The following is a 16042-nucleotide window of genomic DNA, read 5'->3' as shown; positions in this document are numbered from 1 at the left end:
AAAGTTCCTTGATTATATTTTCTATTTCATTCTTTTGGGTGAATGGATATCTGTATGGCCGCACGTTTGGGGGTTGGGCCCCTGGAACCAATGTGATGCTATGATCATGTTCCCCTTGCAATGGTGGAAGCTCCTTAGGCTTGTCAAAGACCTGTCGATGTTTATTTAAAATTTGTTGCATCTTAGGATGAATTTGTAGGGACTGGGTTTCAATGACCTAGATGGCATTGAATTGAGATACCACGCCATGATTTCCCTTTTTTAACATTTTTTCCATCCTATGCGAGCTGATGATCGAGGGGGCTCCTGCCTGGAGGCCACGGAGGGTATATGTGTAGTTGTTTTGCTTAAAACTCATATATAACTCATGGAAATCCATTGTGATTGGCCCAAGAGTGCGAAGCCATTCGGCGCCGAGGACAATGTCGCATCCACCCATGTGGATGGAAAACATGTGTGTTTTCAACTGATAATCCCCCATTTGAAGTTTGACATTTTTGCAGCGGCCTTCACATTTCATTGTGCCCCCATCCGCGATTTGGACTTGGAAGTTAGAGACTGCGTGTACAAAACAATGCGCTACGTCGGTGAATTTTTGATGGATGAAATTATGGGTACTTCCACTATCAATCAAGACTACTACTAGGCAATGTTTAAGAAAACCCCTGATTTTGAGAGTTTGAGGTGAAGAAATTCCTGCCAACGCATTTAGCGAAATAACTGGTTCGTCAGATACCATCTCCTTTTGGTTGTCTTCTTCTATCGCCTCAGGTTCCTCAAGTGGTGGATCTTCCTCGGTCGAGCTGTAGTCAGTGGCATCTATTTGAAAAAACTTGGGCTCCTTGCATTTATGACCAGGGGAATATTTTTCGTCACAGTAGTAACATAGTCCTTGCTTCCTTCTTGCGGCCATTTCCTCAGGTGACACCTTTTGGATCTTAAGTGTCTGATTCGTGTTGTGAGATTGTGGGGGACGATCTTTAGTGGGGAAATTGGGGCATCTGTATTGGGCTGTTATGGCACGTTCCACCTTACGAGCTACCTGGCAAGCCTCCGTCCACGTGGGAGGGTGGTGGAGTAGAACTTGAGCTTTGATGGCTTCTTTAAGACCACTGATAAAACATTCTGTGTAGAACTCATCTGAGAGACTCTGAGTGCGGAAGGCTAAGGCTTCAAAAGCGGTGATATATTCATCCACTGTACCCATCTGTCAGAGCTTAGTGAGACGTCCCAAAAAGGAGTCTCCCTGTTCATAGCGATCTCGAAGAGCTTTGGTAAATTGGGCCCAACTCTGAAAAGGTCCATTGCGACGTTGATGCCATTCCGCCCATTGCCATTGTTCATTGTCCAAGTACATGGTCCCCACCATCAGCTTAGTCCAATCATCTAGGAGACGATTCAATTTGAAATACTGGTCCATTTGTGCTAGCCATGCGGACGTGTGAGAACCGTCAAATTTCTGCATATCCAACTTGGGAGGTCGTTGACTGGGTGGTGAATGGGTGTGCCAGACGTGAGGAGAGTGGCTATACTCACCCTCATGGTGTTCATGGCCATTATACGGTTCCTCGAGGGCTGGCTCCTTGCCCTTATCGAGTGCTTGTTGTACCTGGCTAGTTAGTCCGCTAATCATATTTTTGAGGTCGTTCATATCTGCTTCAATTTTGTTTAGCCTTTCATTGGCTATCCCTTGAGCTATAGTTTCTACCATACACCAACTTGATGAAAAATTGGGACCGCCATTTTTTTTTTTCTAATAAATTGAATGGTACCACCGTGCTCAGCTCGTCGTCCTGATGCTGATGGGCTAGATCACAAATAAGCGCTTCGAAAGATCTCAGACTCTTTTTTTTTTTGGAAAACTCCTAACGGAGTTTTACTCCTTCATCAATACTGCAGTCGCCAAATCCTCAAAATGTCAATGCTGCCAAAAGTCCTGTGAAACGTATACCTCGTCACAGGAACCCTTCACAACAACTCCGATCTGGTGGATCTGAGAGAGATGATTGGTGGAACAACTACTGCTGCTGATCTGATGGAGTTGTGGGACTGATGTCTACTGCTGCGACAGTTCTTTGCACACGCGGATTTGGAATAGATGATGTGTGATCCCCCGATAGAAAGGGAACTATGGTCTTGAGGAGTGTCAGGTGCTACAGATCGCAATATACATAAGGGTCTGGCGAGTACGGGTGAGTAATCTCTCCGAGTGCTGTTCTTGGTGTACTGTAGCCACAAGATGGCCGAAGGTTTATCTATGGCGAGGTTTAAAGGGAGCCTAGGGGGCTTCTTATATACCCAGAGGGTACATGGAAGACAGTTCGTGCGCGGTTCTGTCTAATGCGCTACTACTCGAAGGGGTACCCACAGGGGTTACAAGGGAGTCCAACGGACGTGACCACCTCTTGTATTTCCTGTGTGCATGCCTCACCAAATCCACAGGTTTATGCGCTTAACGACTGATCCCGTGGTTTAAAGATGCCGGAACACGTCTCTAGCCAAAAAAATTTTTTTGCTAAAAATTGGAGATCCCACCGAGCCCTGGAAAGTGCTCTGATACCACTTGTTATGCTCTCAACCTGCAAAGTAATACCCAAACACAGAATATGCGAACAAAAGATACCCAGAACACATAATAGCAATGATATTATTATTCAGAGAGAAATGTTCACATGCCTCTTCGAGGGGGCAACCTCCAATAGAGCAGAGCTCGATTACAAAAACAAGACACGATGCTCCTCGCAGGGAGTCTCTATCCTTTATATATGACTCATACATGCAATACCACGGGTCAAAACCGTGAGTTTAATTAATACCATCTATCTAATACTATGGCTACGGTCCATTTGCAACTAACTGTGGTCCCGTCATTAATTTTGGGTTAACCACTTACAAAATATATGGGCTTTATTGACTCTTTGACTATGACATGATCCCAAGACATAAATAAGGGGGTTAGGGTGGGACCCTAACAAAGAGGGAGTTACAACGGATCTATTGTAGGTTGTATATCTTCAGTTTGCTGGATAATATAATAAAAGAAGGACTGGTTGTTTCTTCATGGATGTAGCCCAAACTGGGTGAACCACATATATCTGTGTCTCTCTTGTTTTATGCATTTTCTGTGTTTATATTTCTACAATATTTTATGTGTTCCATTGCTCTGTAATATGTAATTTTCTAATAGGCTTCACCTCATAAATACACTTTCCCATGTCTAAATCAAGTGCTTCAAAGGTCAATTTGGTCCTCTTGGAAAGAGGAATTTAATGCAATGTTTGGAATTTGTGACTGAGCTGCCAAATTTGTAGGAAGAATAACTAAGATAATGAAAACTAGAAAAGTTTTATCTTTTGGGGTTACTCCAAAAGAATTTCTACCCATTGTTAGTCCCTAATTATGGTTTATGGACATATGGATTCCTAAGTTCTGATTGATGTTTGATCTTGGTAAGCGTAGTACAATAGAATTGTTACCTTGATTGTAATGATGGCTATTCCATTGGTTGCATGAAATGGGGGATTCAATCACTTGATTAGGGGAGATATCTAACTAGGAGGAGAAGCACTAGGCACTTGGAGGAGGGAACTTCACCCTAACTTGGGTTCAAATGATATACACCTTTTGGGATGGTATTTTGGCTTGAGGATATGTGGGTTAAGGAGCATACATAATGGAGGATGATTGTAAAATCGAACATATATATTGGGGAGGAACATTAGACTTTAATGACCACATCTTGCATAGAATTCAGCCTTTCATTCTAACACTAAACATATACATCTCATCTATCATTTCATGTGGTCAATTTTGGATGATGGACAGTTGAAGCTAGAAAAGATACAAACTAGCTTGAATCCTACAAATATGTTGACAAAGGTTGTAACCAATGAGAAATTGAGCTTCTACTCAATTTCAATTGGCCTTCATGAATTATGATGAAGATGAGAAACAACTAGGTCCAAAATGGAAGCATTTTCCAACAAGTGAAACAGTGATGGAGTTGATATAATCAACCTCCAATTGGGAGATTATTGGATATGGAACTTGATTATCTTCTTGATTCAGAGATCTTGTTTCAGCCGCATTTGGATCCCATTCCCCAATGAGAGGATGGGATTCCCCTCCACTATTGATGCCTAGGGGGTCCACGGAGGGGATGTTGCATGTTTGGACCTACCTCCCCCCTAGAGAGTGTTCAAGGGAAGCGCACCCGAAGCTAAAAATAGATGAAAAATTCAATGTAAAATGTTGTAATTTCGTAGCCAATCTGCATCATTCATTAGTTGAATGATCTGAAGATAGAAGTTATATTTAATTTAGTTTTTTTCCCCTAGAAGGAAACCCCTTGGTCTATATGAGGAAACTTTATTATGGATGTGTATTATTATTTTGAGCGTGAAGGAGAGAGGAGACTGTGTGAGAGCGAAGAGGAAATTACAACAGAAATGTTGTAGGTTGTATCTCATCATTTTATTGGATAATATAAAAGGAAGGATTGGTTGTTTCTCCGTCGAGGTAGCCCAAATTGGGTGAACCACATGTATCTGTGCCTCTCTTTCTCTATGAATTTATGTATTTGTGTTTCTGCAATATTTTGTGTATTTCACTACACTGTTAATTAATTTCTAACACCACCTTGCAAGGGAATTTGAAATGAAGGACATGGGTCTCATGCACTACTTCCTCGAGTTGGAAGTATGGAAAGGCAATGGGGAACTATTTGTGTTTCAAGGAAAGTATGCAAATGAGATACTACAAAGATTCTGCATGGAGATTCAAAAACCCATGGAGACATCTCTAGCAACCAACTAGAGGAAGGAGGATGCCAATTCAGGTGAAGAAGTAAATGCTACCATTTATCGACAATTACTAGATCCACTGATTTATCTTGTGAACATATGACCAGATATGTGTTATGCAGTCAAAAAATTGAGCCAAGCTATGGTTAGGCTGAACAAATTGTTTTGGAAGGAAGCTAAGCATGTTTTACGGTACCTCAGAGGCACTACCTATTTTGTACTATGGTACAAACAAACAGTGGGAGTGAATTCATGTGGCTTCAGAGATTCATATTGGGCAAGAACTCCATCAGACTAAAATAGTACATCAGGTGGAATTTTCAGTGTTGGGTTCGCAGTTGTTTCCTAGTACAACAGGAAGCAAATATTTGTGGCACTCAGCTCGGCAGATTTAGAATACATGGTTGCAAGTCAAGCAAGATGTGAGGCGATATGGATGAGAAAGGTACTTGTGGAAGTATTTAGCGAGATGATGGATCCATTTGTGATATCTTGTGATAATCATAGTTGCATCAATCTATCTAAGAGTCTTGTATTTCACGATCGATCCAAGCATATAGATATCCAGTATCACCATTTATGGGGATGTGTGCATAGGTAGATAATGTTGCTATGATACATTCTGATGGAGGAATAAAACGCTGACATTTTGACAAAGGCTTTGTTAAGAGGGAAGTTTGAGTTCCACAAGTACATGATAGGGGTGGTTGATAATCTCTTTCTTGTTGAGAAGGAGTGTTGAACATGCAACAAGAAAGTGTCAATTTGACTTTTCCTTGGTCAAATTGAGAAAATATGAATTTCCACATAAGAAGAAAACTTGGATACAGTTAACTTGTGTGACATGGGTCTTGTCACCCAGTTAGCTCAATAAATTCGTGTTAGAGGAGTTAGAGTTCAATTAAGAATGTGTGATTTCTAATTTGTAGTAATCAAGGTCAGTTATTTCAAGTTGTTTTCAATTAAACTAGTTCTGACGGTTAGAGGAAATAGTGGAAGGTCAGTTGTCAAGTGGGACATTAGTCTAACTCAGTGATGATCTAGTTAACTAATCAATCAGCCCAAAATAGCCAGTTCATGTGAATAATTTTAGTTCCCCAACTATGGTGGAGATTACAAGGTAGTGTAACATCAATTGTAGACTAGTATTGAGTGTACAAGTGTTGCATGCAGTCAGATGATCAGCCTTAGGAATTGCTCAAGCATTTTGGAGGAATTTCCTAAATAATAGGGGCCTACATTCTCAGGATTTGCGCAAGGAAATAGGAGCTCAAACAACTATAGAAATTGACTAAGTTTGGGTTGGAGCTTCTCAATGAGCAGAGGGATAGGTTATTCACTTGTACGTTGTGCTCAAATTGAGCTAGCAATTGAAATACATCTATATTCATTAGATGAATGCAAGCAGGCATAATGGGATTTTAAGCATATTTCTTTCCCATGGGAAATATTATGTGCATGTGTGTTATTTCTCATTACATGTTTATTATTGATATTCTAAATTGTGAATTGAATTCACGGAGCAGTAGAGTAGGTTTGTGTCTTGTGAGTTAGATTAAAATTTCATGAGCAATTGCAAATCTGCACCATAATTATGAAATACAGTCATATATATATATATATATATATATATATATATATATATATATATATATATATATATATATATATATACATATAGTTTTATGTCTTGTTAAATAGTTATAGAACTATGTTATGTTATGTGATAGTTATATATATATGTTATGTTAGGTAATAATTGTATATAATTAAATATTGTATATAACTAAATTAAATGTTTATATATATATATATATATAGATATATATATATATATATATATATATATTAAAAATTTTAATTAAATAACATTAAAAATAATAATTAAATAACATAATTTCTTTTTTATATTTTTAACCTTAAATATTAATATTTTATTTTTAAATAATTAATTTTTTAAAACTAATTGTACTATATTTAATATTAAAAAATATTTTAAATACAAATTATTTTAAATTTAAAATAATAAAATAAAATATAATTTCTTATTTGATAAATAAAGATTCACCATAAGCAACCATATTCACATGTCAATTGCAAGCTCTTAATTTATTTATTTATTGGTTGCAGTCGAGTTATTTTATAATGAAAATTTATTTCACAAAATTCCTAACAAAAATCTTTAAAACCTAAAATTATTAGAAAATAACATTTTTATCATTCAAAATGAGGAAAAGATGCATAACAAACAAAACATGTTATCATTGCAAGTGAGAAAAAAAACAACCTAAATTATAGTTCTTTTGGTGGTTTCAAAGAATTTTCTAGGTTATTTTTTGTTGTTTCTAAGTTGTTTTTTGTGGTTCTCTAGGTTGTTTTTTGCGGTTTTCTAGGTTGGTTTTGTATGTTTTTTTTGTTGTTTTGAAGGTTTTTTTTGGCCATTTTTTGTGGTTTTCATATAGTAAGTTGTTTTTCTTCAAATTAATTTGTTTAATTTAAAAAAAAAAAAGACAAAAAATGATAGGAACCCTACTTTCACTTGAGCCTTTGGGATGTTTGTAGGGTTGTTGGCAAGGTTGGTTGGGTTACTCCATCTTTCAATTGCTCAATAAAGCTCCAGAACCTCAATCAAGCTCTTGTTTTTCCACGGATTGTGCACAAATGATGCACGCAAACCGCGGTCGCGAGTATTAATAGAAAACAAGAGCTTGATCGAGCAATATTTCTAGCATTCAAGAGGCTCAATTGAGCGCTTAAAAATGACTCGATTTCATGCTTAAAAGGCTCGATCAAGCTCTCTTTTTTTCACCTAAACACGCCCTCCCTTACCAAAAAGTATAACCCAAATCCACACTATCACCCTACCATTAACCAAAAATTATGATAAATTAATATTTTTTTTATATCACACATGACTAAATAATGATATATGCTTTATGTGTTTAAAAAAAATAAAATATTTATTAATTAAAAATGTTTTTACATACATAGAGGAGAGGAACCTTCCTAATTTATGTAGTTATTAAAAGTATAGTGATTTTGAAATGTTTTTCTTAATACTTTCTAATTTAAAAATGAAATAAAACAACAATCTCCTCTTTTTTTTATTATAACTTAATACATAAATTTTAATATTAATAACTATTAATCACCATTAATATTTTATAATAGAATTTAGTTTTTATGTTTGTTATTTAAATAACTATTAATTAGTAAATTTTTACTCATATTTCTCAAAATAAAATAAATTATACTAAAAATTAATAATATTTTTATATAAAATATAATATTTTTTATTTACATTATTTATAAATATAATATAAAATAAAATAAAGGGATTCTCATATTCTTGTACATATGCTTGAACTAATGTTTTCCTGTCATTTTTTGCTGCTCCTTTTCTTTCTCAAAATTTCGATTTTTGCCACTCCGTTTCTAAAAGAATGGCATTTGTGTGTTCTTGTTGTTCCTTTTCAAAAGGAACAACATTCTTGATTTTTTGCTGTTCCTTTTCAAAAGGAACAACATTCTTGATTTTCTGTTGTTCTTTTTCAAAAGGAACAACATTCTTGATTTTCTACTGTTCCTTTTTCAAAAGGAACAACATTCTTGATTTTCTGTTGTTCCTTTTACAAAGGAACGACATTTGCTTGTTCTGTTGTTCATTTTCTAAAAGGAACAACATTTTGATTTTTGCTGTTCCTTTTTCAAAAGGAACAGCATTTTGATTTTTGTTGTTCCTTTTTCAAAAGGAACGGCACTGAGGTGTGTTTGTTGTCCCTTTTCCAAAGGCGCAGCATATTTTTGATTTCAGCTGTTCCTTTTTCAAAGGAATGACATTTTTACATCTTTTGTTGTTCCTTTTTCAAAGAAACAACATTTTTAATGACTGTTGTTCCTTTTTGAAAAAGAACGTCATTTCGAGTGTTTTGTTGTCCTTTTCCAAGAAAATAGCATTTTTTTAATTTTTGTTGTTCCTTTTTCAAAGGAACGACATTGGTGTGTTTTGTTGTTCCTTTTTCAAAAGGAACGAAATTTGCACTTTTGAGATCTATGCTCCTTTGTTGTTCCTCTTTCCAAAAGGAACACTTCTAGCATACTTTTTCTCTCCTTGTGAAACAGCTTATCTCTTTTGCTGATCTAAATTGAGGATGCGTCTTGCTCCTCTTCTTTCAAAGTCTTTAAGAGATAGCTATGCACTTATGCAATGAACACAAAATCACAACATATTGAAATCCGTAAATTATAAATTGCTATCTTTATAAGGCTCTGTATTGGTAAGAGGACAAAAGGAAGGACACACTTATTCATCATCTTTTGTTGTCATTGTCTTACTAATTTTGCTTTGATTGGTTATCTTTATCATGACATTCCCTATAATCCTCTTTGATTGTTGTTTAGGAATAAGAGCAAAGGGTTTATATCTTCCTATTGAGATAATAAGACTTCTTCCACCATTCCTACTCTTAAGGAGTGTTGAACCACCCTTTGTGTATAAATAAGGAAAAGTGCTTTATGAAAAAAGAAAAAAAGTAAGAAGATGAATTACATCTTGTCAAATGTAGGATAGGGGGTCTCATCAAGAGCCAGCCTACCATGATCATGAGGATGGAAGTGAAGGGGCATTCCCACTATGGCCACCACACCAGGGATATGGTCCAAAAGGTATATCAAATAAACAAACCTTGGAACAAGAGGTCTCATCACGAGCCGACCTGCCCACCTTTCACTCCTTCCTTGTGAATGGCATTATGGCTAACTGGTTACCAAGCCAACATAATGGCCTACACTTTGACATTAAATTCCTTAATATACACATAAAGGATCATGGTTCCAGGGGTGAAATAAACAACTCTGCCAAGGTTATGGACACCTGTCGGCAGTAGAGCACTGTTAATGGTATTGAAGTCACATTGGTTACACCAATAGGTAAGATACTAATACTCTTTTGTTTCTTATATCCTAGGAACTAATCATATATTATTTCCCGACTTATATATCGCATGAACATTTATTACCACCAATCATGGCAAAGGAAGTGACAATGACCACTTGAGATTTGGCAAGTACGACAGACGTCCTATCCCCCAGCCTCGCATCATATCACAGCAGCCTCTTACGTAATACGTGATCCAACTTTATGCCTCGATTTTGGTAATTCGTTGTTTTTCTAAACATGGCATATTTTCATACGCTGTTCCTTTATGACTTTGTCGCATATCGGGTGCTACTCCTTTCTTTGACGGCTGGGACAGCCTATCACATTGTGGGGGGGGGGGGGGGCAGGTTAACCTCATTATTCCCCGGATTATGTGTCAGCTCACTATTCAGGAAAGATAGCGTACTAAGGTATGGCATGGCTTAACGACATGATATTTCTATTTTTTACACAAGTTGCTGTTCATAAGCCATTTCTGTTGCATACTCTGTGTTTTTTCGAAATCTTGCGATTATTACCTCTCTGTGTTTCAAACAGCACAAGCAGTTGCTGTTCCACTGAGAATCCACAGTGAAACCATGGGAGGAAGGGCAATTCGAAGGGAACCTCAGGTGTTGACAATCTCCGCTACTGCCTGGGAGATCCTGGAAAGCGCAGGATGGCTGACTTATCTCAACCGCTTGCAGGAGTCTAATGAAACAGTGGCAATTGAATTCCTGCAGAATCTGCAGGAGGATTACTCCATAGTAAGGGGGAAGCAGATAGCAGTCACCGACGATATAATCGCAGAAGTCTCGGGACTACCAGCCACCAGACCTGTATGGACACTAAAAAAGGAACGATTACAGAAGATTATAGAAATCTTCCAGGATGAAGGCCAGAGCTTGACGATTAAAGGGAAGGGAGTTCTGCCAGTAACGCTAGGAGAATCCTGGGTAGAATTAGCAAGAACCGTGCAAAGCTACATCACCTGCGAGGGGAGAAAAGACGTGGTAAGACCACGACATCTTAAACTCTTAGCTGTTCTAAAGTAGAAATGCTATGTAAATTTGCATGCACTTTTGAATTCATTTCTTCATGACGTTGCACGAAGCCAAAAAAGGCACAGCATGTAGAGTCAGTTGGCAGTCACCATGGCTTAATTCGATTAATTGTTAGTCATAGCCTCACCCAGCTGCTTAGCTAATTGCAATAATTGAGGGAAGGGTGACAACACCATCACCAAAATGTAAACATACTACAAGGACACCAGAACGTCCGGAAAAACGCAGAGAATTAGTAAAACAAAAACATGTTGCTAGCATATCTGAATGACCAAAAACACGCCAGGAATCGGCAAAGCGTAAGCATGCCACCGGTACACCCGAATAGCCAGAGAAGCGCAGAAAATCAGTCTGGTTAGCTCGGATACAAGAACGGCTGGAAATGCTCCAGGAAAGCACCAGCCAGCCAGTAGAAATTAAGGACGAACAATCCTCATGGCCAGAAGTAGAAGTAGAGCAAGCTGAAGGAGAAGAGAGAAAAGAGGCCGAGCAATCTGAAGAGGAGGCCGAGCAATCGGAAGAGAAGGCCGAGCAATCTAAAGAATAAAATGAGGAAGAAGCTGAGCATTCCGAGGTAGAAGTTGAACAATCCAAGCAGGAGGAGGAAATGCGATAGCAGGAAGGTAGTCCACCACAGGACCCAGTGGGAGAAGATGAATTAGCTGCAGTCTTGGCCAATATGGATGAGTATGGCCAATGTTCCACTCCATCAGACCTCCACGGCAAGCCCCAGGAAGAAAATGCATCTGAAAAACCACATGCAGAAGAGGCAGAAGAAGAAAATCTACCTGTTCATGATGAAGAGGAGATAAGAGATACCGAACGGGAACAATCTGTTCCCAAGGCACCAGAAGAAATTCCGGAGGAAGTAGGAGCAGAAAAATAAGTTTCCCAGGAAGTGACGAAACCAGTTAAGGTGCCTACCCCAGAACAACTGGAGCAGAATAACGAAGAAACACCCCAAGAGAAAGATCCAGGGACTAGTCACGGCCCAAATCGCAGCAGACAGCCTGTTGTTCCTTCTAATGAAACGCTAGAAATTAGGGAATTGCGAAAGGAACAGCAGAGATTATTGAGCATAATAGCCCAGCTCCACCAGCAGATCAGGATCCTGAAAGCAAGGCAGAGGGTAAGGAAGACCGCAGGGAAGAAAAAGGTGGCTACTGCAGTAAAAATCCGCAAGGAAAAAAGGCGGAAGACCAACAATCACCCTGCTGTTGAAAACCCTTCTGAAAATGTTGTTGTTGTTCCAAATGCTGTTGAGGAAAAAACTGTTGTTCCATTTGAAAAGGAACAACAACAATCTGATATTCGTGTTAAAAAAGAAACGGATAACAAGAAAATTCAGACAGAGGCACCACCCTCAGGGGTGATAAGGGTTCTGAACTCGAAACAACGCAATAAGAAAGTTCAGGTAAAACTCCCGGCCTCCACTGCTGCATGGAGAAGACAGACAAAGACATTGACCTTGTGCAAGGGATTGAAATAGGCTCAGCAAGAAGCAAAAAAGCTTAGAGAGAAAATGGTCCCTCGCGAGAAGTATGAAGAACTACAATAGCAACTAAGGAACGTTAATCAATCCGAAAGCTAGGCCTTTGAAGGTTGGCGAAAGGAACAAGAAAAAGTTGCAAAGGTAACTTGTAGGCTAGATACTGTTATCAAGCAAATGGATACCTTGTGTTCTTTATACAATGACGTTTTAGCATGTAGGGCCCCTGCCAAAAACTATGCTTTGTTTCTACTGGAACGATATTTACAATTAAAAATAAAAGCTGTTAAAGCAGGTGCCCCTATACAAATTAACACTGTCAATGACTTTATAGATTGTTGTAAACGTTATGGGGTGAAGGTCCAGAGATTGTTGTGTGAATTCTATTTTCATAACCTCGTGCTAGATCAGGAGACTGAGCTGAACCCTGGCCCTTTTGTTGGAGACATCCAATTGTAAGCACTCATCTCATTCGGGGTTAATCAGATTAAATGGCTCAAAGCCTATAATACTTTCCAGAGGCAAGAAAATGGCCTAGATTTGTGGGTAAGGGTTGAGCCTAGGAACCCAGTGCAGTTGTGGAAAGCACATAGAAACCTCATGAGGACTCTGGGTGTCTTTGAAACATTAGGACCCATGCATGAGGCACTCATTCGACAAAGTTTAGAATATTTTATTTCTATCAAAGACCTCGCCATTGATGCAGCCAAATTTCGGTACCGAATCTCTAATCCAAACATCCAGCTCAGGGAACCATTTAAGTATGAGAATTTTCAATTAGCTGCCAACTGTTTTAACCTCTATGGCGAAAGCATTTTGAGAGCAGGGCCATCCTGGTTAGGATATAGATTTCGTAGTCCAATTATCTGGCACCCTACACCCGGATATCAAGCCCTGTATGAGATGTCTGAGGGTCAAACATGCCAGTTCTTTGACTACCTAGTCACTCACCACGGTTGTAGGCCTCCGCATGAGATTCCTTCTCCAGCCTATTCTCTCACTGCCTTGCATGTCAACTACAACATTTTCATGAGGGCATGAAACAAGGTAAGCAGGGGGGTGTGTGGAGTACTAAAAAGGTATGTTTTTGATGATCATTTCAGTGGCTTTTCAGTGGAACTTGTGAACCTTTTTGCATCATGAACTTGGAAAACAATAAAGAATTATAAAAAAACATGTGAGATTAATATGCAAGACTTAACCCTTGATAATTGTCATTCTCCTGTGCAGGAAAGGGTGAAAACGAGGAGTTGTTGTTCCAAAGAAAAAGACAAGAACAGGGTAACTATTGTTCCTTTGACGGGGGACTGAGTGCAAACAAGGCCTAGCAGATCAAAGCAAACCGGCCCGGAAAAGGAGGAGAAGACACGAGCTCGGCGGAGGAGAAAAGAAATCATTAAGGATTAACAGTTTGGCGAATCTCTCAGGATCTTTGATCCTGAGGGATCGCTGCTTTATTTATCTTGTTACTTAGACATCTCCACCGTCACCCTTATATAAAGGGACGACAATGTTAGCTTTGGGGGATTGTGATTTTATGTAACTTTTTGTTAAAGACCAAACTTTGATCATCGAGTCTCGTTGAGAATTGGTTCATTGTACTTTCGTTTTATGCATTAATATAAACTTGGTGATTATCTATTTTCTGCGTCTGGATTAACTTAAAGCGGTGTACCCTTGGAGGCTAAGGGCCCGACCCCGGAGGACACTTGCTTCTCTATCACTACGATTTGATTTCTGCGTGGTTTGCTTATCGTCGTTATTTGGTTATCTGATATGCTTTATAAGTTTACATCACATGCTCTGTTAAGATTAATTCATTAAGGTTTTTACAGGCAGAATTGTGTATTGACTCTGAGTTATATTATTGATCCTTTCAGATTTTATTGAATGTGATTAGTCTTGACCAAATATTATTACTGTTTTGTTACAGAGCTTTTTTGCTGAACATTCATGTTATAGAATTCATCTGAAAACTGTGTTCTTTACAATTGTTGGATTCAGAAGTAATGTTGTTCTATTTTGAAACACAGTCGTATTCCTGTTAATTAAGATTGATGCTAGATCATATTACTCTTCAAGCGTGTTGTGCGTGTGTATGATTTCCAAGCGTTGTTCCATAACTTATTAGTAATTAATGTTGTTCCATTAGTGTGTACTACTTGATTTGCCTTGAGAATGAAAGATTGTTGTTTGATTACAATGAGTGCATTTGAGTTAGTAGATTAAGTTTGGTTACTACTCGCAAGACTTAGTTGTTTGATTGCTGTTCCATTTCAGAATTGTTGTTCCATGTTAGCATTGTTGTTCCATTCCAGATTTGTTGTTCGATTTCTTATTTGTTGTTCCATTTTCCTATGTGTCGTTTCATTTACACGCATTTGTTGTTTTGGTGTGAGAGACGATTTGTGGTTGTAGTGAGCCTTGGAATTTACTGTCTAGTTCCCAGACCCATGGTCCATGATATAATTTCCTTTCCATCAGTTTCCAAAGGGATGGGCTATCGTTTCCGAACCCTTGACTGATAAGTTGCCTAGTTTCTGAGTGCGTGATTTATTCCTTTGAAGTAACTTAGTTCTAGAAAAGCATCTGTTTACTCTTGTATTTTTGAACGTTGTACTACTAGCATTACTCTGACAAATGATAGCCTCAGACTGAGACACTCTTTGAAATAACAAAACGCTCCCGGATTGAGATATTAATGTGAGGTAATTAGAGGTGAAAGAGACCCTTTTTATAGCTCTACACTCGTGGTATCCACAACTTCCCATGGGGTATCTTTATCAGCTGGCCACTGTGCATGCTTCCACTTGATTCCCCCCTGACTTTGGCACAGGCTGCTGGTGAATTGGATGGCTGGGGTGACCTTGGGCTACTAATTCTTACTTGGTTGGGTGTCTACACAACATACAGCTGTAGCCTATGCTGTCGATGGATGCTTACCCCATTTTTCCTTTCAATTCATTTGCGCACCTACCTTTGACCTCCGCACCTCTTCCTTTGCATTTTTGAGAATGCACTCTTTCATGAGACAGTGGTTGCGTGTGGCGCCTCCACAGATACTTCTGTCCGATTTGGTTTTGACGTCGTCAGTTCAAACTGATCGATTGGTTCCATTTTTTTCATAGCAACCTCACCAATTGGCTACGCCTTTGCCCCTCTTATTACGCATCATGGGGATCTAACCATCCTATTACAATTTAGTGTCGTTACCTCATGTAGTCGATTTTTCCATCATTGAATTTCTTCATCTGAGTCTGAAATGCAGGAACTATCATGGTCCCATGGGATTCTTCTGTCCACTGTCGGATTCACCTGGTCCTGGTCTTGCACTGTGATCTAGTAAATGCAGTCCAATCCATCATCACTGTCCTTGTTGTGCACTGGCTCAGTATAGTGCATCCCTTCAGCTGGGTGCAACGAAACCACTATGTGGAGTGATTTCTTTTCGAATATCATTTTCCGTTTCTTTAGGTTAATGACTCCATTCATGTTCGTTTCCCAATCTATCCCTAACAATGTAGGATATGGCTTACATTCATCCATAATTTCAATTACCTCAAAGTTGGTTTTGGGTGCTTGCACCATCGATGTCTACGTAACTCCTTGCAATCTTCCCATGGGCATAATCTTTTGTTGGTTCACCATCCACAACTAGATAGGGGACCATTATAGCGTGGGCCAGCCCATGCGCTCCCATGTCTATTTAGGTAGGACATTCGTGTCTGACCCTAAATCTAGAATGACGTGATCCATCTCATAGCCCCCA

The sequence above is a fragment of the Pinus tabuliformis genome, chromosome 7, assembly GCF_031772625.1.
Source record: "Pinus tabuliformis cultivar Carrire ecotype Pingquan chromosome 7, CPIR1, whole genome shotgun sequence".
Lineage (NCBI taxonomy): Eukaryota > Viridiplantae > Streptophyta > Pinopsida > Pinales > Pinaceae > Pinus > Pinus tabuliformis.
This window is presented reverse-complemented; position numbering follows the sequence as displayed.